This window comes from Stomoxys calcitrans, chromosome 3 (genome assembly GCF_963082655.1).
Source record: "Stomoxys calcitrans chromosome 3, idStoCalc2.1, whole genome shotgun sequence".
Taxonomy (NCBI): Eukaryota; Metazoa; Arthropoda; class Insecta; order Diptera; family Muscidae; genus Stomoxys; species Stomoxys calcitrans.
This window is the reverse complement of record NC_081554.1, coordinates 16,033,277-16,058,087: the sequence shown is the minus strand read 5'-3', so window position 1 is coordinate 16,058,087 and position 24,811 is coordinate 16,033,277. Positions and strand designations below refer to the sequence as shown.

Sequence of the window (24,811 nt, the reverse complement as noted above, 5' to 3'; positions counted from 1 at the left end):
AAGGAGCAGTAGGAATCTCACAAAAACCTTTCATCGACACCATAACGTAATCATAGGTAGAAAGATTGAAAATGATATACGATCACAACATTTTTAATGGGAATTTCTTTTAAGCTATACTAAAATGGAAATGACTTTAATGAAGGTAAAAACAAATTAAATCTGATCGATTGCAAAATGAGTAGATCGGGCCTGTAGGAATCTCGCTGATGAAATATTAGAAAGATGGCAATGATATTCTTATATCCAAAGCAAAAATTATTTAAGAGCAATGCTATTAAGTGGTTAATTAAATAATGCCCTGCATACAAAATGATTAGGTTGAATATGCAGGAATCTCGCTGATCAAATATTGGAAAGTCAGTATTGAGCGTATTTATCCCAAGAAAAAATTATTTGAATGTAAAATTCCATGATAATCTACTTATTAATGTGAAAATTGTTACCTAAATCAATTTAAAGTTTAAAACTGTTGCAAAGGAAAATAATGCCAATTTGGTTCGGATTTTGGCTACCAAGCATAAGGTTTCTGATAATGAATCAAACCCGAAGGTACTCAGATTATGTATCAATATTTGGCGAGTAAACAAAAGTCATAGCGGCTCAGGAACAAAAAGGTTATGCACGGTTTAAAAAAATTGTCATATATGATGCGGAAAGTCATGAATGGCCTATGTTTTCGAAATTGGAGGGAAATAACGCCTACACATTTCCATTTTACCTGATGTTTTTTAAACAAAGTGCATTTATGACCTCCTATATTCTCCACAAATGCTTCTTAGAGGGACCCATCTAAATATTTAAGCCCATAGAAGCCTCAAATTTTAACAAGATCCCATCCAATACCCTCTTAATCCAATATTTATCCACATGATTATAAGAATGTGGCTAATTCAGAACCTATGGGCAGGTATAGAAGTTCTTGTCTTAGGAATAGGTCCCTGCGTTTGCTTCCATTAATTGGTTAGGGATTTTTTTTATTCTCTGAAAAAATGTCATTTTAGCTCTTTTCAGATCATTGAACTAGTTCGTTTTTGTAAGTTCACTGGTTGGTTTTTTTTTATTTTTTTTTAACCAAAATTAACCATCTTTGCAGCTTTAATTGTAAGTTTTACAAAAAAGGGTCCATATTTGTTAAATACTGCCGACCTTCCAACTTGCAAGCACCTTAAGGAGACAATTTTTCCCCATGTAGGGTGAAATTTTGCACACAAAGTTATGGTACATTCTATGTAGCCATTGAAGTCTTTAGAAATCTGTTATGAACTCGAACATTATTAAAAATTTATGAAAGTCTCATTTACTTCAATTTATTTTTGCTTTTTGAACTAGTTCCTTTATTTAGTTCATTGGTTTAGTTCATTTCAGCTTACTGTACTGAACTGAGCGAATTCAGTTAGTTCACTAGTTCAGTTCGTTCATTGAATGATGTTCTTCTTTTTTCCGTGAGTATCTTTGGCATCTAAGAGAAGTAGTCTCATCCTTTATAATCATGAAGCCCTTTAGAATTTCGTTATAACTTTTAAAATCACTTGAAAGCGGTTAAATTTTCGATTTACATTTTAATTGCCCTTTCCGAACCATTTCGTTATTTGTTATTTGAGTGAACGGGTTTTATTTTTTTTGTGAAAAAACTTAATTTCAGCTCACTGAACTAGTTTATAAAGTTAGTTCACTTAGTTCATTCCCTAAATTAATCGCTCACTTTGGTTCATTTCTACTTTTTAAACTAGTTTTAGCTGATTCAGTAATCGTTTTTCTCTATTCTTTCAAAAGTATTTATTTCATTTAAATTATTTTCAGCTGGTTCGTCATGCTTCTTGACTAAATATATCATTTGGTTCAATGATCTTTTTTATTTTCTTTGGTCTAAAATAACAAAAAAGAAAACTTTAGTTGGTCTTTATTGATATTTTCAATAAAGGCCAACCAAAGTTGTTCTTTAGTTCCAAAGGACCGATCACCGCGGGAACAGGGTGGCCATTGGTTATTCAAAGGCGCCGATAACTCGCCTAGTCTTGTCGAGCATAATAGGCATTTAGTATTTGTGAGACCTCTCTCTGAGACTCTCCGCTCGATACCGCTGATTGTCCACGACTGCAGCTACTCCGTATGGAGTACTAAACTATCCGCAACCTGTGGACGCACCCTTTTGCTCGTAGCTAAGCTTCTCGTGATAATAATAAACACCACACTGATCGGACCTCAATGTTCCAGCCAATGTGGTGCCCACAGCTATCCCCTGCCGGGTCAGTCCAGTCTTAATTTGTGTAAGCCCATAACTGATTTTCCTATTTTCAAAATTACAATTAGTGTTGGGCGATGCCTTAATTTCAATGAACTAGTTCGTTAAGTTTAATTAAATAATTCTTTTAGTTCAAAGATCTGTTTCGTTTGGTTCAATGAAATAGTTCGTTCAGTTCAATGAACTAGTTCGTTCAGTTTATTGTACTGGTATTTACTGTTCTATAAACTAGTTCATTAAATTCAGTGAATTAGCTCATTCAGTTCAATGAACTAGTTAGTTCCATGAACTAGTTAGTTCAATTAACTAGTTAGTTCCATGAACTAGTTAGTTCAATGAAATGGTTAGTTTAATGAACTAGTTAATTCAATAAACTAGTTTATTCAATTCTATGAATTAGTTCATTCAGCTCAATGAAGTAGTTCGTTCAGTTCAATGAACTAGTTCGTTCAATTCAACGAACCAGTTAGTTCAATTAACTGGTTAGTTTAATGAACTTGTTAGTTTAATGGAGTAGCTAGTTGAATGAACTAGTTCGTTTGGTTTGATGAACTAGTGCTTTCAGTTCAATGAACTAGTTCATTTATTTCAATGAATTCGATTATTCAGTTCATTGAACTAGTTAATTCAATTAACTAGTTAGTTCTATGAATTAGTTTAGTGAACTAGATTAATGAACTACACAGATCAATATACTGGTTCATTCAATTCAATGAATTAATTCATTCAGCTCAATGAACTAGTTCGTTCAATTCAATGAACTAGTTCGTTCAGTTCATTGAACTAGCTCCTGGAGTTAGTTCACTAGTGAATTTGGTTAGCTGTTTTTGCCGTTTCTCCATTAAGTATATAAATTGGTGATCGTTTGATTTGTCTGATATTTGGTATGTGATATAAGTTTCGTCTTTCAGTAACGACACCATATCCCATTCAGAAATTGATATTGTCTCTATATCAGTCGATCTCGCGATTTGACTTTTTGGGGGTCTATAAGCCTTAGTGCAATGAACTATCTGAGCTGGCAAACAAAACGGAGCAACTGATATTAACTAGTTCATTTCTTTCATTTCAGTGACACTTTCAATTGAACTAGTTCGTTCGTGAACTACATTAATCTAATATATGGTATGGTTAACATTTATTCACGATCATAGTTGGCTTCCATTTCCGGACTTGCTCTTATTGAGACGTTAATCAACGAAGTTCTTAAGCGATTTGGCTTAAATTCAACAATAGGTCCATTGTTCAGTATGGCTTCTTTGTAATCCTGAAAATCTCTGATATCTTGCACAACTCCCGAAGAACGATATCCATGGTGCAAGTTGTAGTGGTGGAACTTTTACGCCTCATATATTTATACCTTTATAATTCTTGTTCAAATCCCTTTCTCATTCTACGCCAGGACCAAACTCTTCAATGCCAGAGGTTTATCTGTGCCTAAGACTATGATTTCTGCATGAGGTGTCCAAGAAAAAAAAATCTGGATTAAAAAATTAAGCGCTAGCTTTAAAGCCAAAAGCCAAAAAAAAAATTAATGCAGGTCTAAGACTTATAATGCTGATGGTTTCATAGATAAGACTGCATCTATTTCCTTCTTGCCAGTAGATTTCCATCCAAACTCTCCTTCGTGTTTGCGCCAGAGGAGTAGTACTTCAAAGCATAGCACTACGTGCCATGGCAACATAGTTTTCTATACTACGTGTGCTAAGGCCCCAGGAGTGAGATAAGCGTTAATGGAAAAAAAGTAAATTAACGATTTCTTGGTTTTAGTTCAGGTAACAAACATGTTGTAATATTACGAGCATACAAACACCAACACATAGTACATCGGGTTACACGCACAGGCTAAAACACTCTGTCTTGCCAGCATGCCTCGGACATTGAGGAAAGACACTAAAAAATAAAACATTGCGCAGACGTGCGCTATAGAAGAACCACTTAAAGGGCTAAGAGATGAACGTTGGTTGAGGTGGTGTTGGTTGGTGGTAGGTTAAAGACTTTGTTGTGATATTGCCTTGTAATTATCAAGTAATTAAGGAAATCTAATGATAGTTGTGGCCCAAACTATGAAGGGGCTAAACCAAACGACCAGCCAGCCAGCCAGCCGGTTATTAAACCCAGAGCATAGTTAATATGAGGAGGGTTACATCACAAAAAGGCTACAAAGTGGCCAGCCAGAGCTGGTTATAGTCAAGAACATCATAACAATCACCAAACCAGGTCTAGAAGCGTCCAATGGGTTACAATTTATAATTGTGTCCATTATAAAATCATAAAAAAGCCTTGATTTGCCTTGCTTACCCTAACTGCTACCCTCTTCCCCACCCCAGCTGGCTAACAAATTGTTTTAATTTCGATTCAGGCGATTTCTTTTTAAGCCGATTTAGGAAAAAAGTCTTCATCAAACATTGAAATACACTCTCAAAGTCAGGGTCTTAGGTATTTAAAATTTTAAAATTGAATCTTTTCAATGATAATCCTCTTAAGCATATTTTATTGTTGTCTGTTATTCTTCAACGCTGTCTCCCTAGTTTGGTCACTTTTGTGTGTATGTGGATAAAATTCAGTTCAATACCTGGCTTATATATTCAAGTGTTATGAGTCTTTTCAAAAGAGTTGAGAAGAAGTTTTTTTTTTGTCAAAAATGCATTGTTTTGTTGCAAAGGTGACATTCAGTAGCCTATTGGATTTAAAATTCAAATTTACTGATTGTTGAATCCAAGATTACTTTCTTTCACTCAGTGTTATGCAGAATTAAGCTGCTTGAAATATATATTTTTTTTTGTATTAGGATTAACAGTAAAGTAAAAATTGGATATAAAAGTTATGGACAAAAAAAGGAGAAAAAGTGTGGGAACTCGAACTTTCAGAATCAACCTTAGGAGGTCAATGGCAACAGAGAGGAAGAAGGAAAGGCTTAAATGAGAATAAGGATCTAATTCAGTCGGCTGAATGTATGGAAAACCTTGTTCAGCCAGTCTAAATTGCAATTTTCCTATCGGGGAAAACCTTATTCAGCCAGGCTGAATTTCAATTTTCCTATCGGGAAAAACCTTATTCAGCCAGGTTGAATTTCAGTTTTCCTATAAGGAAAACCTTATTCAGCCAAGCTGAATTTCAGTTTTCCTATGGGGGAAAACCTTATTCAGCCAGGCTGAATTTCAATTTTCCTATGGGGGAAAACCTTATTCAGCCAGGCAGAATTTCAGTTTTCCTATGGGGGAAAACCTTATTCAGCCAGGCAGAATTTCAGTTTTCCTATGGGGGAAAACCTTATTCAGCCAGGCTGAATTTCAGTTTTCCTATGGGGGAAAACCTTATTCAGCCAGGCTGAATTTCAGTTTTCCTATGGGGGAAAACCTTATTCAGCCAGGCTGAATTTCAGTTTTCCTATGGGGGAAAACCTTATTCAGCCAGGCTGAATTTCAGTTTTCCTATGGGGGAAAACCTTATTCAGCCAGGCTGAATTTCAGTTTTCCTATGGGGGAAAACCTTATTCGGCCAGGTTGAATTTCAGTTTTGCTATGGGGAAAAACCTTATTCAGCCAGGCTGAATTTCAGTTTTCCTATGGGGGAAAACCTTATTCAGCCAGGCTGAATTTCAGTTTTCCTATGGGGGAAAACCTTATTCAGCCAGGCTGAATTTCAGTTTTCCTACGGGGACAACCTTATTCAGCCTGGCTGAATTTCAGTTTTCCTATGAGGAAAACCTTATTCAGCTAGCCTGAAATTCAGTTTTCCTATAAGGAAAACCTTATTCAGCCAGGCTGAATTTCAGTTTTCCTATGGGGGAAAACCTTATTCAGCCAGGCTGAATTTCAGTTTTCCTATGGGGGAAAACCTTATTCAGCCAGGCTGAATTTCCGTTTTCCTATGGGGGAAAACCTTATTCAGCCAGGCTGAATTTCCGTTTTCCTATGGGGGAAAACCTTATTCAGCCAGGCTGAATTTCAGTTTTCCTATGGGGGAAAACCTTATTCAGCCAGGCTGAATTTCAGTTTTCCTATGGGGGAAAACCTTATTCAGCCAGGCTGAATTTCAGTTTTCCTATGGGGGAAAGCCTTATTCAGCCAGGCTGAATTTCAGTTTTCCTATCCTACCTCAGAATAAGGAGTATAAAAATTTTTTTATTACTTGTTTTATATATTTTATAGAATATATACATATTTTATAGACAGCTATACCATATTAGCAGCTATTCTCAAAATTTTTTTCTTATCACAAATTGTTAGCAGCATTTCTTTTTGCTTTGTTTGCTTTTTTCACATTTTAGTTTATGGCTTATAATTATTGGCCATCATAATGACAAAATACACACCAGCTCCACACAAGACTCGATCACTCATTCACTTATATGAGGATGAGGGCCTATATCGAGAATAATTATAAAAATTACCAACTTTAGATGAAACGGCAAAAATGGTCAACAAAAAAAAAACAAAAAACTGGAAAGTCAAGTAAAGAATCCCCTAAAGGCGATTTTTATAAAAGAAAATGGGCATTAACTTAAACAAAAAAGTAATGAAGCTGGGGCAAAAAACTCTTTTTCCAGCAGCTAACATAAATGCTCCACACATGAAATATGGAATGATAAACTTTTTCTTTGGCAACCAACATGACTTGCAACATATGATGGAGTTGATGATGACGATGGTGATGCTGGTGGCATGCTAACGAAAGGGTTGCCGATAGGGAAAAATAAAATATAAACATATAAAAATAAACATGAAAAAAAATTAAATAAATTAATATATAATAAAATTTTAAATAAAATGAATGAAATTAATAAAAAAAATATTTTTTATTGTTTTATTTTACTTTACTTTATTTTTTTAATCTTATTTTATTCCATTTCATATCATATCATTTCATTTCATTTCATTTCGTTTCATTCCATTTCATTCCATTTCATTTTATTTCATTTCATTTCGTTTCATTCCATTCCATTCCATTTCATTTCATTTCATTTCATTTCATTTCATTTCATTTCATTCCATTCCATTTCATTTCATTTCATTTCATTTCATTCCTTTCATTCCATTTCATTCCTTTCATTCCATTTCATTTCGTTTCATTTCATTTCATTTCATTTCATTTCATTTCATTTCATTTCATTTCATTTCATTTCATTTCATTTCATTTCATTTCATTTCATTTCATTTCATTTCATTTCATTTCATTTCATTTCATTTCATTTCATTTCATTTCATTTCATTTCATTTCATTTCATTTCATTTCATTTCATTTCATTTCATTTCATTTCATTTCATTTCATTTCATTCCATTCCATTTCATTTCATTTCATTTCATTCCATTCCATTTCATTTCATTTCATTTCATTCCATTTCATTCCATTTCATTTCATTTCACTCCATTTCATTCCATTCCATTTCATTTCATTTCACTCCATTTCATTCCATTTCATTCCATTTAATTTCATTTCATTCCATTTAATGTCATTTCATTTAATTTAATTTCATTTCATTCCATTCCATTCCATTTCATTCTATTTCATGTCATTTCATTTCACTCCATTTCATTTTTTTTACTTTTTGTTAAGGTAACCCCAGTCTCAACCAAGAATCACCAGCCAGCCCCAGCTACCTCACCATCAACATTACCCAGCAAGCGACCAAGTGAAGATAGTGATCCAAAGCCACAAAACATTCAGTGCAGAAAATCAAGCAAAATAAGCATTTAAGGAAAGCAAAAACTGGACTTCAAGATAAAATTTCAAACTAAACAAAATGAGATTGCATGCAAGGAACAATGGTTGTTGCAAGGCGATTGTGCTGCGTGGAGGCTTTAGGGAAGTAAATTTTTAAGCTTGAGGGCGGTGGGGGTTTTCTTTTGATACTAAAGCGGTGTGGGGATGCTTGCTTGGTGACGTAGAGTCGTCGTGGTTGCTTTCCAATGCCTCGCAATGAAGTCAAGTTGTGGTTGGGGCTTGCTGTTGGGCCTCTGTTGGGTATTTATTTAAGCCAAAAACCGGATTTAATTAGGCTTGGACAACAGACCAAGAGCAGCAGAGATGATGGGCCAAAAGCAAGCGATGCTTCTACAGTGAGGGACACTTGAAGATAAAATAATGAAGGAGATATTTTGGTGTTAGTGTATGTGTAAGTGACATATGTGTTTGGACTCTGGAGTTCTTTTGAATGAGAGAGAGAGAGTGAGAGTGCGAGAAATGAGAGAGAGTCAGATAAACTGAAACCTTCTCCTTGGTATGTTGTTGGGAGTAAAATTTTTAAGACTCGTTAGATCTGCTGCGAGAGAAGTTGTGAGTTTGTTGTGTCTATGTCTCCTTGTTGTTGTTGTTGTTGATGTTGGCGCTGTTCTTACTGTTCAGCCTTTCATTGAGCCTGGCTTAGATTCTGGTCTCTAGAGATGTGACGTTGTTGTAACGACTGTGTTTTGTTATTGCAGTTGATATTATTGTGTTGTTGTAGTTACTGGTTACGGCACCACACTGTGTTCGGTGGCAATGACAGTGGCAGCTACAGTTGTATGGTAAACGTGTGTGCCATGCTCTGTGTGCCCGCCCGGTTGACGTTTGTGCTCCTCTTAAAGCCGCCAACGTAGAGAATAGTTTAGACACGCATACATTGCCACAAAGCGAGACAGATGGAAGATAGACTTGGCGGACGGACAGCCATAGCCCAAGCATTTATGCTGTTCGAAAAAGAAGCTGTTTAGAGCACGCACACACGTTGTGACAAACACATATACTCTGACACAATGATGGCTTAAGGTTTGCCTTTATACATATGTGCGTAGCGTATATGTGAGTCTTTTGGTATTTTTTGGTGAAGATTTTTTCCACGATTTTTTTCCATTATATCTTTGATCAGAAATTTTGGAATACTGTGGAAACTTTGGATTCTTTTGCAAAGAAAATTGCACCTGTTGAGAGTAAGAAGGGTTAGGCTTAATTTTTAGCCGGCGTATTCGGCTACTGATAAATTTTAGTGAAATCAAGGGATTGTTGCAGACCTCTAAACTCATCAAATTCCAATATGAATTGGAACATGTGCTCAAGAAGAAAAATTGGTTAGCACAACTTTATAGCGGTTTGAGCCATACTTGGAAAGGGTATCTAGATTTAAGCCAAGTTGAATAAATTACTTATAAATTTCTAAATCTTTCTTAAAAGATTGGAACTTAAAAAAGAGGATTGGCCATTTCGAGAATCTGAACTGTCAGCCAAAATGCACCTGCCTGGGGCTCAAGAATTCAAATCGGTTAAATGCCAGTTATATTAGGTTGTAGGCCGAATTTTACCATTTGCGACTAAACAAAAAGCTGACTGACAACCGAGTGCAAAGATGAATGTGTGAAAATATTCCACTATTCTACCGTGCAGGAGGTAGAAAAAGAAGCTGTTTCTCCCTTATCGTTCGTTCTCCCTTATCGTTCTTCATTCAATGCCCCTAATATAGTTCAAGCCAGGAGTCAAATCTGCACCTAAGTGCTATACCCGGGCTCACAAACTCCTTACAAACTCCTTACCTTACACATTACTTATATACGGAAGGATCCGAACTAGTCTCCAAAGGAAAAAAAGAGCACGGCCGGGGTCAGAATGTAGCCAACTCCGAAGAGGATTGAACTAGAAGGATGGATCTCACATAAATTAATTGGCGCCCAACGTGGGGCCTTAATCATGTTTTTAGATAAAAAAATATTTTGTTGAATTTAATTCAGCTGTTGAGGTCCAACACCTAAAAAATGTCTAGCTATCACCTTATGGACTTTTCATACGTCAGCGATCGGATTTTGATACCCTAGAAGATATATTGACATCACCTATATATATGCCCAAATCTTAGAAGAGAATTGCATTGAAATTTTGATAGCTTACATCTGGAATTGTATATATTTGTCAGGCTTCTACTCACACGCATATGCAATTCTTGGAACCTACATAACTGGGTTGATTTTGGTTTCTGAAAATTTTAGGAACATACATCAAGAATAAGTTTCGCTTCGAATGAATTATTGTACCGCCTGATGGATTAACCTTCATTGAGTACGCAATATGATCTCCGAGTCAATTTGTAATATAAGGAGTGAGATAATCGCGACAATTACTAATGAAATTGGTAATTTGAGAGCAGGGCTTAATTTAGGTCAGAATAGAGGAATTAGAACTGTAAACTTAACTACAGACCTGACCTAGAGAAGCTTATTGAGAAAAGAAGAGAAGAATGATGAATGTAATAAGAAACTGGAGATTAGCGTTAACCGGTAATAGTGAAGACATCCTCATTGACGAGTTTATCTATAGGATCAATAATACAACCACGAATACTCTAGGAGATGATTTTCAATTGCTATGCAAGTATGGTCGTTTATAGTTCGACGCTCTATCTTTGGGTTGATTTTGGAATTACCATTGCCAAAAAAATTAATAAAGAGTGGTTTGAACTTGCCACTGCATTAAAGAGACAATATAAAGAATTCTACAACGATTACGACTTTAGGGACGATATGCGCCGCAGAAAACAGAGATTAAACGAGACATTCAATGACTATTGCGATGCAATAATGGGTTTATCCGATAGACTTCGCTCACCAATAGATGAGGAGTACATTTACGAAACGATGATATATAATTTAAGATCGGAAATACGTCACAAGTTATTGCATGTTAATATTGGCTGTGTATCAAAATTGAGGAAGGCTGTTAGAAAGCATGAGAAGTTTGTAGGTGATATGCCATAAGCCATACATAAATCGTTAAAGACGGTTCTGTAATAAGGGAAAGATGTCTGAAATTAGAGAGGAAGTAGATGAATTAAAGGAAGAACTAGTAGGCGGTGAATTGCACAGACAAATACAATGCTGGAATTGCGAAGAGTTTGGCTGCACTTAATAGGACTGTGAAAAGTACAGAACAATATTTTGTTATGGATGTGGACTAAGGAAGAAGAATGTTCCTTATTTGAACAAAAGACAATCTCATACACTGTTAAGGAAGTAGATAAATAAAAGAATTTCATAGATATTGATGTGGATAATACAAAATTTTATAGTGACTTGGTGGAAAATAAGCGATTAGCTTGGAATTATAAATTAAGGAAGGGAGCCAAATCTAAATGTTGTGCTTTTCGAATGAGGAAATTTTGGAGAAAATTGTTATTGTTTAATAAATGTTCAGTTGCAACCATAGTGATAAAATATAATGATATAAGATGTTTTTTGCCATTGTCTATCGAATGTCAATTGTATTTTGCCCTGTTGGATAGTGGAGCAAATATAATTGTAATTGGTGGCAAATAAGCTCAAGAAATTGAAAACTTGCCGAACTTTAGAAAGTGTCTTGGTAATGTGAGAACAGCAGATGGGTAGAGACAAGACATGTTAGGCATAGTAAATTTGGAATTTACTTTTTAAAATCAGTAAAGTAATTTTGAATTCTTATGCATTTTTATACCCTCCACCATATGATGGGGGTATGCTTATTTCTTCATTCTGTTTGTAACACCTCGAAATATGCGTCTAAGACCCCATAAAGTATTGGGTTGCCCAAAAAGTAATTGCGGATTTTTCATATAGTCGGCGTTGACAAATTTTTTCACGGCTTGTGACTCTGTAATTGCATTCTTTCTTCTGTCAGTCATCAGCTGTTACTTTTAGCTTGCTTTAGAAAAAAAGTGTAAGAAAAGTATATTTGATTAAAGTTCATTCTAAGTCTTATTAAAAATGCATTTACTTTCTTTTAAAAAATCCGCAATTACTTTTTGGGCAACCCAATATATATATTCTTGATCGTCTCGATGTTGTGAGTCGATCTAGCCGTGTCCGTCCGTCTAACTTCGAAGGAGTAAAGCTAGGCGCTTGAAATTTTGCACAGATGCTTTATATTGATGTAGGTTAGGTTAGGTTAGGTTTAAGTGGCAGTGTGCCATCAGACTCACTTCGACATTTTTTCCATTGTGAAACCACAGGATCAGCAGAAGGAAGATGCTTTCTAGTTCCTACGTTTTAAGACGATCTAGCCATGTCCGTCCGTCTGTCTATCTTTCCGTCCGTCCGTCTATCAGTCGAAAGCACGTTAACTTTCAAAAGAGTAAAGCTAGGCGATTGAAATTTTGCACAAAACCAATACAAGTCCCATATAAACCGATTTTGGGACTTGACTTCTCGATTTCACTGAAATTTTACCGATTTTAGCACTTGACTTCTTGATCCTCTAGAGGGCGCAATTTTCGTCCGATTTGACTGAAATTTTGCACGTAGTGTTTTGGTTTCACTTTCAACAATTCTGTTAAATATGATTCAAATCGGTTCATAATCTCGTATAGCTGTCATATAAACCGGTCTAGGATCTAGACTTCTTGAGCCAATAGAACGCGCAATTCTCATCCAATTTGGCGGAAATTTTGCATGAGGTGTTTTGTTATGACATCCAATAACTGTGCTAAGTATGGCGCAAATCGGTATATATCCTGATATAGCTGCCATATAAATCGATCTGGGATCTTGATTTTCAGCAGTGGTTTTCCCCTCCTAATGTTGACAAAATTTGTGAGGTACTATGCCATAAATTTCGGATTATGAGAGCAAGTTTTGCAAAGGGTTACAAATAGCCCGGCCGAAACGGGATAACTATGTGCACCAAACAGGCTGGAAATTTGAGCTCCGACTTGGGTGGTGTCCATCGTTATCACGGGAAGCTTAGCTGAAAGCTACCGGGTGCGCCCACAGGTTGCGGATTGTGGAAAGATCCGTTTTTATGCGGAGTAGCTGCAAGTGCGGCAATGGGGCAGTCAGCGATTTTCGTGAGGAGAGTCTCAGTGAGGAGTCAGGTGGCACTGGCTCTTAATACAATACTAAGTGCCAATGATACTCGACATGACAAGGCGAGTTATTGGCGCCTTCAAATAACCAACGGCCAACATCAGCGTCTGTTCCCAGGTTGGGGGCAGCTGGAGGCGAGCGTGGGATCTTGGAGCAAGCGGCTCGCCATAACGAGGGATACATGTGCAATCCCAAGCTGGGGCGCTGGGCCAGTAACCCTCCCTCGGAAAACTATGAGAAATACTATGAGAAACAAAGGAATATTAAAAACGGGCCCCCAACATTGACGACCTAAGCAAACGAAAAAAGGACCATGATTTGCGGATCTGCACCTGGAATGTCCGCACTCTTTATAGAGAAGGTGCAGTATACGCGCTGGCGGATGCATTAGAGAAGTACAAGTCAGATATTACCGCCTTACAGGAAGTGCGATGGACTGGGAATGGCGTCACTACTACACCAAACGGTGACGAACCATACTATAGCTGCCATAACACGAGGCATGAATTTGGCTTTGGATTTGTGGTTAGTCGGAGACTGAAATACCCTGTCTCCAGCTTTATTCCGGTGGATGAGAGGCTTGCCACAATCCGCATAAAAGCCAAATTCTTCAACATCAGCCTTATTTGTGCCCATGCCCCGACAGAAGACAAAGACGAGCAGACCAAGGATATTTTCTACGAGCGCCTAGAGAGAGAATATGACCGCTGCCCCTCCCATGATATTAAAATCGTTCTGGGAGATTTAAATGCGAAGATAGGGAAGTAAGACATTTTTGGTCCAACAGTCGGAAAGTTTAGCCTCCACGAGATAACGTCCAGTAATGGGTTGAGGCTGATAGATTTCGCCGCGGCAAAAAACATGGTAGTTAGTAGCACCAGATTTCAACATAAAAATATTCACAAAGCCACATGGCTGTCACCCGAACAAAACACGAGGAACCAAATCGATCACGTTGTGATGGATGGAAGGCATTCATCTTGCGTGTTAGATGTACGATCGACCAGTGGAGCGAATGTAGATTCGGATCATTACCTTGTTGCAGCAAAGGTTCGCACCCGTTTGAACATGGCGAGGAAAGTATGATCTGACACTGCACGGAAGCTGGACATTGAAAAGCTGCAAGCACAACAAATGGCAGCGGCATACTCCACTCGACTGACCCAACTGCTTTATGAAAGCACTCCTTGTTCCGATGATATAATGGCTCAGTGGCAAACTATTGCCCACTCTATGGAAAATGCCGCGAAATCCGTGCTTGGGTACCGGAAGCCTCCTCCAAGAAACCCATGGTACGACCTAGAGTGTCGAGATGCTACTGAAGCCAAGAATGCGGCATATAGAGCAACCCTGCAATCAGTAGCAACGCGCCAGATGAAGGAGAGTTATCGGGAGAAATGGAGAGAGGAGAAACGGCTATTCCGCAGAAAGAAAAAGGAAATGGAAAGACGTGAGTGTGAATGAATTGGGATGTACAGGAGTCAGAATGAAGTCCGGAAATTCTATCAAATAATTAAACATCAAACCGTTGGCTTTGGTGCAGACACATCTTCCTGCAGGGACAAAGAAGGAGATCTGTTAACTGACACAGATAACATGCTGAGGATATGGAAAGAACATTTAACCCAACTGCTAGTGTCCGACGTTGGCGGCGAAAGATCAAGTGGTGGGAGACACCTCGAAACTTGGTGTCAGAGATTTTAGAATAAGCGCAGAGGATTGAGGCGCTTGGAACGATATTCCACGTTCGGCTAGTGGAACAAATATTGTGTCATAGCTAATCAAAGTAAAGTAAGTAAGTACAAATGGTTAGATGCCATCTTCCTTTTTTTATGTAATAGCATAGAGCTGTTGAAAAACTGTGTCGGGAAATAGATCTAAGCCAATAACTGTCGGGCCAGTCCCCATTTTCAATATTTTTGATTTGCGAATGCAAAAATTTAAGGCGGAAAATCTTTCTTATGATCACCGTCATATGATGGGAAGAATATTTTTACTCGTCTCGCCTCAAAAATAGATTTCCCACCCTATTCGACCCCAGATAAATATTTTTTTTCTTATTTGAAAGATTTTTGTTATATAAGGATATTTACAGAGAGCGCCAACATAAAGTGTACAAAGCCATACTTTTACACGCTTTGTGTGCCAAATACCTCAAACTTACTTTCATCATTAAATAAACATTGTTTTAGAAAGGACAGTCAATCATTTTCGTATTCTCTAAAACTAGTCGATTTATAGACGAAATATTTTTTTTTTTATCAAATGCTTTTATACACTTCATTTTGACGCTCAATGTATTCACCAACATACCCACGAACCGTCCACAAAAAATCGCACATGAATTTTTTGTATGGTGTTTTCATCTCTAGCAGTCTAAACAGACTGCACGATCAGATTTATTTGGAGTTCTAAGCAATATACGAAAAAAATATTTCTACCCATTTAGGGACAAATGGGACATATATGTCCCATGTTTTTATACCCAACACCTTAGGTTGGGGTATACTCATCTAGACATTCCGTTTTTAACACCTCAAAATATTTGTCTAAGACTCCATAAAGTAGATATATTCGTGATCGTCTCGACGTTCTGAGTCGATCTAGCCATTCCGTCCGTCTGGCGAAATCACGATAGTGGTCGAACGCGTAAAGCTAGCCGCTTGAAATTTTCCACAGATGCCTAATATTGATGTAGGTTAGGTAAGGTAAGGTTTAAGTGGCAATCTGTCGTCAGACTCACTTAGAAGGTTTTCGTTCAATGTGATACCACAGGAACAGAAGAAGGAAGATGCCTTCTAGTTCCTACCGTTCAATCATCCAGATCGGTTTTAAAAACCCAATAACTTGCGAATGTTCACGTCCGCTACATCAGAAAGGTTCTCAAAGAAATGAGAACCTAATGTGGAACTCCTTCCGACTGCTAGTGCGGGACACATAAGGTGCTCTATAGTTTCTTCTTCTTCGATGTCCCCACAGCTTCTGCAAAAGTCGTTGCTGGCAACCTTCAGTATGTCAGCATGTTTTCTGATTAGACAGTGACCTGTCATGACGCACAGAATGGCTGAGACGTCTGTTCTAGCCAATGACAGCAAAGCAGTAGACCTCTTCATGTCTAGATGAAGCCACATAGTTTTGGAATGCTCACAGCCTCCTCTTTGTGATTATAATGGGTTGCCCAAAAAGTAATTGCGGATTTTTTTAAAAAAAAGTAAATGCATTTTTATTAAAACTTAGAATGAACTTTAATCAAATATACTTTTTTTACACTTTTTTTCTAAAGCAAGCTAAAGGTAACAGCTGATAACTGACAGAAGAAAGAATGCAATTACAGAGTCACAAGCTGTGAAGAAATTTGTCAACGCCGACTATATGAAAAATCCGCAATTACTTTTTGGGCAACCCAATATAACATTCGTTGTCCTCCGGCCTGGTCCTGACTACTTATCTTACATGTCCCTAGAGGCATACCCACAGATTTCAGAATCCCTAAAATGTGAAGCATAGTTTCTAGTCATACAATTCCCTATGATTCCTCTGTGACCCGATACTCGGAACTGTTCTGCCATCTCGTTGAGAGAACTGCGACAGTCGAGGGCGGATTTTGTGTTCAGAAATACGTTCTCCAGGCATTTTAATGGCTGCCTGGCTGTCTTAGAAGATATTTATGCCAATCGTCGTAATGACATTATGCCTTAGCCCTCCTTAATTGCAAAGATTGTGGTAGGGTAACCTTTTCCACATGACCAGTTCTAGATCTTAAGAGTACACCCCAAAGCCCACGTGGTCCTTTAGTTTGGAATCATCCATATAGGAGTGTATGTAGCTTCGTTTGCCAGGGATATAGTAGTTGCAAAGTAGTAGTTTATCAAAAATGGCTCAGGTAGGGTGTAATCAACACTGCCTGGAACATTGGATATTGTATCAAGGATAACACAGTGTCCGTAGCCGCCACATGACCAATGAGAAAGCCCCCTTAACCTCACGGCAGTGGTCGCTGCAATTTGGATAGCCACAATGTCCAGAGGCTTAAGATGTATCATCAAAATTCAGTGCATCAGATGGGTGTCGTCCTCAGAGCGGCTGTGATGCACAAACAAGCCATCCTTTGGATTCGGTTAAGTATTGAGCAGTAGGTGGACTTTTGAAGCGCCGTCCAGCAGACCACAACACCATATAGCATTATAGGTCTGACAACTGCAGTATATACTCAATACCCAAACACGCGGTCTAAACCCTCACTTTTGTCAATGGCTTTCTTGCTGGTTATATTGATGTAGGTTGATGGGGCGGATTGTTGGGCATTGCATACGGGCCATATCAGTTCAGATTCAGATATAGCTGCCATGTAAACTGATCTCCCCGATTTGATTTCTTAGAACCTTATAAACCGAAATTTTTGTCCGATTTGGCTGAAATTTTGCATTTTATATTCTGTTATGATTTACAACAACTGTGCCAAGTATGGTTCAAATCGGTATATAACTTGATATAGCACCCATATAAACCAATCTCCCGATTTGACTTGTTAAGCCCTTACAGGCCACAATTTTTGTCCAATCTGGCTACAATTTTGCATGTAGTGTTCCGTTAAGACTAACAACAACTGTGCCAAGTAAAGTCCAAATCGGCTTATAACCTGGTATAGCTCCCATATAAACCGATCTCCCGATTTGACTTCTTGAGTCTTTACAAGGTGCATTTTTTTTACGATTTGGCTGAAATTTTGCATGCAGTGTTCTGTTACGACTTACAACAACTGTGCCAAATACGGTTCAAATCGGTGTATAACCTGATAAAGCTCCCATATAAGCCGGTCTCTCGATTATCCTTGTTCGGTTCCTAGAAGCTTTAATTTTTGCTGGTTTGACAGAAGAATGCCTGATTATACCCACGGCCATAGGATAAGGGGATATTCATTTAGTCTTCCCGTTTGCAACACATCGAAATATCCATGTCCGACACTAAAAAGTATATATACTTCTAATCGTCATAAAATTCTAAGACGATTCAACAATGTCCTTGTGCCTGTCCTTCCGTATGTCTGCCAGTTGTAATCACGCTACAGTCTTAAAAAATTGAGATATTGAGTTGAAATTTTGCACAGGCTCGAATTTTTCGCAGGTTCTTGAATGGGCCCAATAGGACTATATTTGGATATAGCTGCCATATAGACCGATCTGGTGATTTAGGGTCTTAAGCCCGTAAAAGTCAACTTCGCTGAAATTTGTAACAGGGAGTTGTACTAGGTGCCCCGATATTCATACCGAATATGCCCCATATTGGACCATATACATATGCCGGTTTAGGGTCTTAAGGCCGTAACAAGCGCATTTATTTTCTGATTTAGCTGAAATTGGAGACAGTGAGTTGTTTTAAGCTTCCCGACATCCGATTTAAATATGGTTAATATCGGTATATATTCAGATTTAGCTACCATATAGAGCGATCTGCCGATTAAGGGTCTTGAGCCCATAAACGGTGAATTTATTACCTGATTTCGCTAAAGACCGATCTGCCGATTCAGGGTCTTGAGCCATGAAGGCCGCCGCAATTATTTTCCGATTTCACTAAAACTTTTAATAGAGAGTTGTTTTAAGCTTTCCGATATTCGACTGAAATATGGTTCAGATCGGACTATATTTATTGGGTTGCCCAAAAAGTAATTGCGGATTTTTTAAAGGAAGGTAAATGCATTTGTAATAAAACTTAGAATGAACTTTAATTGAATATACTTTTTTTTACACTTTTTTCTAAAGCAAGCTAAAAGTAACAGCTGATAACTGACAGAAGAAAGAATGTAATTACAGAGTCACAAGCTGTGAAGAAATTTGTCAACGCCGACTATATGAAAAATCCGCAATTACTTTTTGGGCAACCCATAGTTACAGCTGCCATATAGACCGATCTGCCGATTTAAGCAGGCAAGTTTTCTAAAGGGTGATTTTTTAGCTATTATCTTTTTGGCAATACTTCAAACAGCACTTTTCGTGTTTTGTTTCGTCTTCACTTTAGTCCCTAATTTAACCATAAATCGTCTTACAAACGAACAACGCTTGCAAATTATTGAATTTTATCAAAAAAAATGCGTGCTCTGTTAAGAAAGTTCACCGCGTGCTTCTATCAGTTTACGACGAAGCTCATTATTGGCCCAATAGGTACGTTAATAAGCAGAATTGTCGATTTTGAAGTGTAGATCAGCTAGATGCATTGCAAGGGCTACCAATGCATCCAGAAAAAATCACAGTTTGGTGCCGTTTATGGGCTGGTGTTATCATTGGATCGTACTTCTTCGAAGATGAAGCGAATCTCAAAGAAACTGAGAATGATGAGTGCTATCGTGAGATGATATCCAACTTTTTTTGCCCAAAATGCAAGAGCTTGACTTGCATGACATGTGGCTTCAACAAGACGGTGGCACATGCCACACAGCACACGTAACAGTGGACATAATGCGAGGCGACTTTCACTTTCGGGACCGGTCAATTGGCCGCCTAGATCTAGCGATGTTACGCCTTTAGACTATTTTTTTGTGGGACTATGTTTAAGCTCATGTCTATAAAGACTAGCGAGCTTCATTTGAAGCACTCGTGAAATACCGGCCGAAATGTTGGAAAGAGTATGCCAAAATTGGACTAAGCAGATGGAAATGCACCCACTCCATGCACCGGTTCACCTTACCGACACTGATCAATGATGGAGGTGGTTCTGACAAACTGAACAGAACCAGGGTTCGCGGTTCTTTTCAATCCCGGCACGAATCAGAAGCATGCGGCCTCTCCCATGACGAAAAAAGCACAAATATTGGGTTGCCCAAAAAGTAATTGCGGATTTTTTAAAAGAAAGTAAATGCATTTTTAATAAAACTTAGAATGAACTTTAATCAAATACTCTTTTTTAACACTTTTTTTCTAAAGCAAGCTAAAAGTAACAGCTGATAACTGATAGAAGAATGAATGCAATTACAGAGTCACAAGCTGTGAAAAAATTTGTCAACGCCGACTATATGAAAAATCCGCAATTACTTTTTGGGCAACCCAATACATATACTGAGGCGGCAGCCCTTGCCGATGAAATACTCCATCGGGTCAATCTGGTACATACAACCGGCTGCCATTGGATGAAGTAAAAATTTTTCGATTTTTTTTTCTTGATCAATAAAAATCTTTATTAAATATTTTTAAATTCTAATCGAAAATAATTTTTTTTATTAAACAATTTTTCAGTTATTTTTTTGCAAAAACTGTAATTGTCTGTTTGCGCTTTCTTTTTGGGATCTTAAAACTTATTGAGATTCCATTGCAGGATATTGTCCGGTTTGAGACCATTGTTTAATGTTTTCTATTCAAAGAATAGCATAGCAAAAAAAAAAAAAACATTTAAAAGTCATCAAAAAGTGTGTTGTTGCTAGAAGCATTTGACTGGTTTCCTGCATCGCGATTTAATTTTCGACCAAGAAAAATCATCAGCAGGAGATGTCAAATGGATTATGGTGCTTTACAACCATTCCAACAAGAGTATGTTGTAAAGCACACTTCTGAATTCGAACAGGGCTCTGTAAGACAAGAAGTGTGTGCTTTACAACTTACACTTGTTGGAATGGTTGTAAAGCACCATGATCCATTTGACATCTCCTGCTGATGATTTTTCTTGGTCGAAAATGAAATCGCGATACAGGAAACCCGTCAATCCTGTATCGCGATTTCATTTTCGACCAAGAAAAATCATCAGCAGGAGATGCCAAATGAATTATGATGCTTTACAACCATTCCAACAAGAGTAAGTTGTAAAGCACACACTTCTTGTCTTACAGAGCCCTGTTCGAATCCAGATGTGCGCCTTACAACTTACTCTAGTTGGAATGGTTGTAGAGCACCATGATCCATTTGACATCTCCTGCTGATGATTTTTCTAGGTCGAAAATGAAATCACGATACAGGATTGACGGGTTTCCTGTATCGCGATTTCATTTTCGAACAAGAAAAATCATTAGCAGGAGATGTCAAATGGATTATGGTGCTTTACAACCATTCCAACTAGAGTAAGTTGTAAAGCACACATCTCAATTCGAACAGGGCTCTGTAAGACAAGAAGTGTGTGCTTTACAACTTACACTTGTTAGAATGGTTGTAAAGCACCATGATCCATTTGACATCTCCTGCTGATGATTTTTCTTGGTCGAAAATGAAATCGCGATACAGGAAACCAGTCAAATGCTTCTAGCTATATCAGGTAATATACGTCCTATTTGGGGGTTGTTATGAGGGTAGGACGTCCCTTAGACAGTTGGTCCTGAATGTTGCCATCAGATTCGTCTACTCCCAATTACCTTTCAATTGAGCCCAATATTTCCATAGACAGCAAACATGTTCGGCTTGGGGGTTTTTTGATGGATGGGGCGGCCACTTAGTGTCTTGGCTCTGAAAATATCTATCAGATTCGTATTCTACTCTAAAATACCTCTTAATTGAGCCCCATACTGCAATTGTCAGCAAATACGTCCTATTGATATGGGGGTGAGGTGGCCCCATAAACACTTTTTCGTGAATATTGATATCAGATTTGTGTTTTACTTCAAAAAAAAAACCGTTCATTTGAACTCCAAATGTTCAAATGTTTTTGGGTATGGGCGGACCTCAAAACACTTGGTTGAATACCAGATTCGTCTTCTACACTCAAATACCTTTCATTTGAGACCCATATTGCCATGGTCGGTAAATATGTCCGATTTAGGGGTGTTTTGGGGATTGGGTTGGGTCTCCAAAACACTTGGTCCAACAATTGGATATCAGATAAGTTTTCTAATCTTAAATTCCTTTCATTTGAGTCCCATATTGTCGTGATTGATCTTTATATATATTCGGTAAGTTTTTGCGGTGGGGCGGCCCCCCTAACTACCCCATCCGAAATTTAGATACAAAATTTTTGTTTTTAGGTTACTAAAAGAGGGCACACAAAATCGCACCATCCATCTCCGATATCTGGCGTTTTAGAAAAATAGGGTAAGGGGGAGGGTCCGTTCCCCTTTCCTTCAGATATCAAAAAATTTAGTACCCTATTTTCACCACGGGATCATTATGCACTATCTGTGAAAATTTCAAGAAACTCGATTCAGCCGTTTTTGAGCCTATACGAAACAAACAAACACAAATGAATTTTTATATATAAGATATAGCAAAGTCCATATTATAATTTTCGTTATTTTGTTTATTTTCTAACTTTTATTCACATATTTATTTTTTTTTATTTTTTAATATTTTTGTTATTTTTTTTTAATTTTTTCACCTTTTTTGGACCTGAAAATTTTATTTTATCTTTTGTCACCAGCAGAAGCACCACGAACAGTTTCAGAACATTTTCGTTAAAAGCAAAAAAAACAAAAAAACTTCAAATAAGTCAAAAAAAACCTGTTCATTTATTTACACGTTTGGAATTTTTTAGATGCAACACTCGCAAGTCTTTCTTTCGTTCTTCTTTCAAAAAAAAAAAAAAACAACGAATCAAAAAGAAAATAGAAGAAAAAAAATATAACGTATCACTCTCCAAAACTCTTCTAGACCTTAGAATCAAAAGCAAAGACAACAAGAATGCCAACAACATAAAACATCTCAACGAAGATTTTATAGGCAGACAGCAGCATAAAGGCAGGCAAAGACGAACGACAAAAAACGACATCACTCACATTAGACCACAAAGTCTCAGTGAGAGCAAAGCCTTTGGTTGGGTGGGAGGAGGTGTGGGGAGTAGACCAACAGAAATATTTGAACGGCATAAACTATGATGATGATGATGATGATGACAACGAAGAAGCTGAACAACGTTCGACGCACCCAAACGACTAAACGACAGACAGACCCACCAACCGAACGATTGAACGACCGAGCGACCATTCATTTAGGCGAACATTTTTGTTGATCAATCTTCTGCCAAATTGAACAAACGTGTTATTAACACACAACTATAGATGCCTATGTGTGTGTGTGTGTGCTATAGAAGAAGAGAACAACGAACCTTGGCTCAAACCTCTGTTAGCCAACATCACCAACCATTTGCTTAAAGACTGGCAACTACCAAACAAACCATCATCCATCCCGCCTCAACCCATAACCCTTGAACACATTTTTTACTTCTTTCGTTCAAATTTCCCGGTGCCAGTTGATGGCGAGCATACCCCAGCCCAGCCCAACCAGGCGTACCAAAAGAGACAGACAAACCAACAGCCAGCCAACAATCAAGGCAAGCCAACACAACCAAACCGCCAGCCAGCCAGCCTGCTAGCTAGCAAGCATACGTTCGTTTGGTTGTTAGTATTTACGGCAGTTAAAATGTGTTTTTCTACATTTTGTTTTGAAATAGGAGCTGAAGCCAGTGCAGCTACCAAAACGCTCCTCAAGTAGTCCCAATGTCTTCCCACACGCCACAAAATAAAAATTTTGTAGACAACCAGAGCGGCTGCGACGACGACCCAACGAACCAACAAACGAAGCTACGAGCCAACGAACGTAGTTACTGGTGCTATACAAACCTCATTACAATTCACTATACCCCCTACTCATAAAGCATTGGCTGTTGCTCCACTCTTTTCTTCTTGCTCTCATTTACATGGGGGCTTACCTATTACCCAAAGCCCCCATCAAGAGAGTGTGAGCGAGAGAGAGAGAGAGAGAGAGAGTACCTTCGTTTGTAACATCATTGCCGATAGATTTTTACCACTACATAAGAGTATCCATATACGTACGTTTTTCTTGCTGTTGTTGTTTTAGTCTGGGTTTCTTTTTTTTGGTTTAGATTTTGCTCTTCTATTTTGCTTTCTGGGCTATGGGGCGAGTATTAACATGGAAAAGCAATTCCGAGATCATTTTGTGGTGATTGAGGTGCTATTATTCATTTCATATGTTTGTGTGTTGATGTTTAATTATTCCCTCGTTGGTGTGTAGACCTCGTTTTTATCCAGATTTTCGAGAATTATGTTTTTCTATTTCACTTTCAAACACAACATTTTGTTGATTTTCTGACACTTAGGCTTTCATTTATAGCTCCTTTACACTTTGTGAATTTATTTTGTAATATTTTTTCTAAATAATCTTTCATATTTTTAAATATTTCTAAGAAAATATTTTTTCTTTAATTTTTCTTGTGTGTGTTTAAACATACATACTTCCACACATTTAAAACAATTTTTTTTTTGCTTTCAATACCAACACTCTGGCTATGTTTCAAAGCCTAGCGTGTGCGTTGTTTGTGTGTGTGGTGATAATCATCTCTCACTACAATAACAACAACCATACATAAAAACGATATAAAAATAATTTAGGGTTCAGCAATTTTTCCGTTTAAAATTACAGGTGCGTTAGCCACGATCAACTCTTTAAGACTAATCTACAAGTATCTCAGTTGGGGGGCAATGAGCCTCTCGAACCTGATTGTGCGACAGCGAACAAACCTACAAACACATACCTTTACTCTGAGTATTTGGTGAGGTTCGTTGTACATCGTACTCTTTTATCTTAAAGATAAAATAGCGAACCTCAATGTTTGAAATTGGCTCTCCTCAATTTGAGATCTTGCCTTATTCCATGTTCACCATCCAACGTAGTCACGTATAGCTATGGGTTTGTGTTTTACCTCCAATAAGGTTTCTCTGGTTAGAGCGCCTTCGTTTTTGCTTTGAAAATGGTTGGGAGTAAGGGTGTGTGTGTGTGTAAACTCAATCTATGTGTGAATCTGTGTATAATTATACCTGTTTTGTTGCCCGTAAGCTAT

At 37.7% G+C, this 24,811-nt stretch overlaps 1 protein-coding gene across 1 annotated transcript in view; it reads right to left on the bottom strand.

Annotated features, from left to right (window-relative positions):
• LOC106087838 (protein bowel) overlaps positions 1–24,401 on the bottom strand; it is a 40,566-nt gene extending 16,165 nt beyond the window's left edge. The window contains exon 1 of the mRNA XM_013253017.2: positions 23,787–24,401. The gene's annotated coding sequence lies outside the window, so the exon portion shown is untranslated. The remainder of the gene's footprint in view (positions 1–23,786) is intronic.
• Positions 24,402–24,811: the final 410 nt, after the last annotated feature.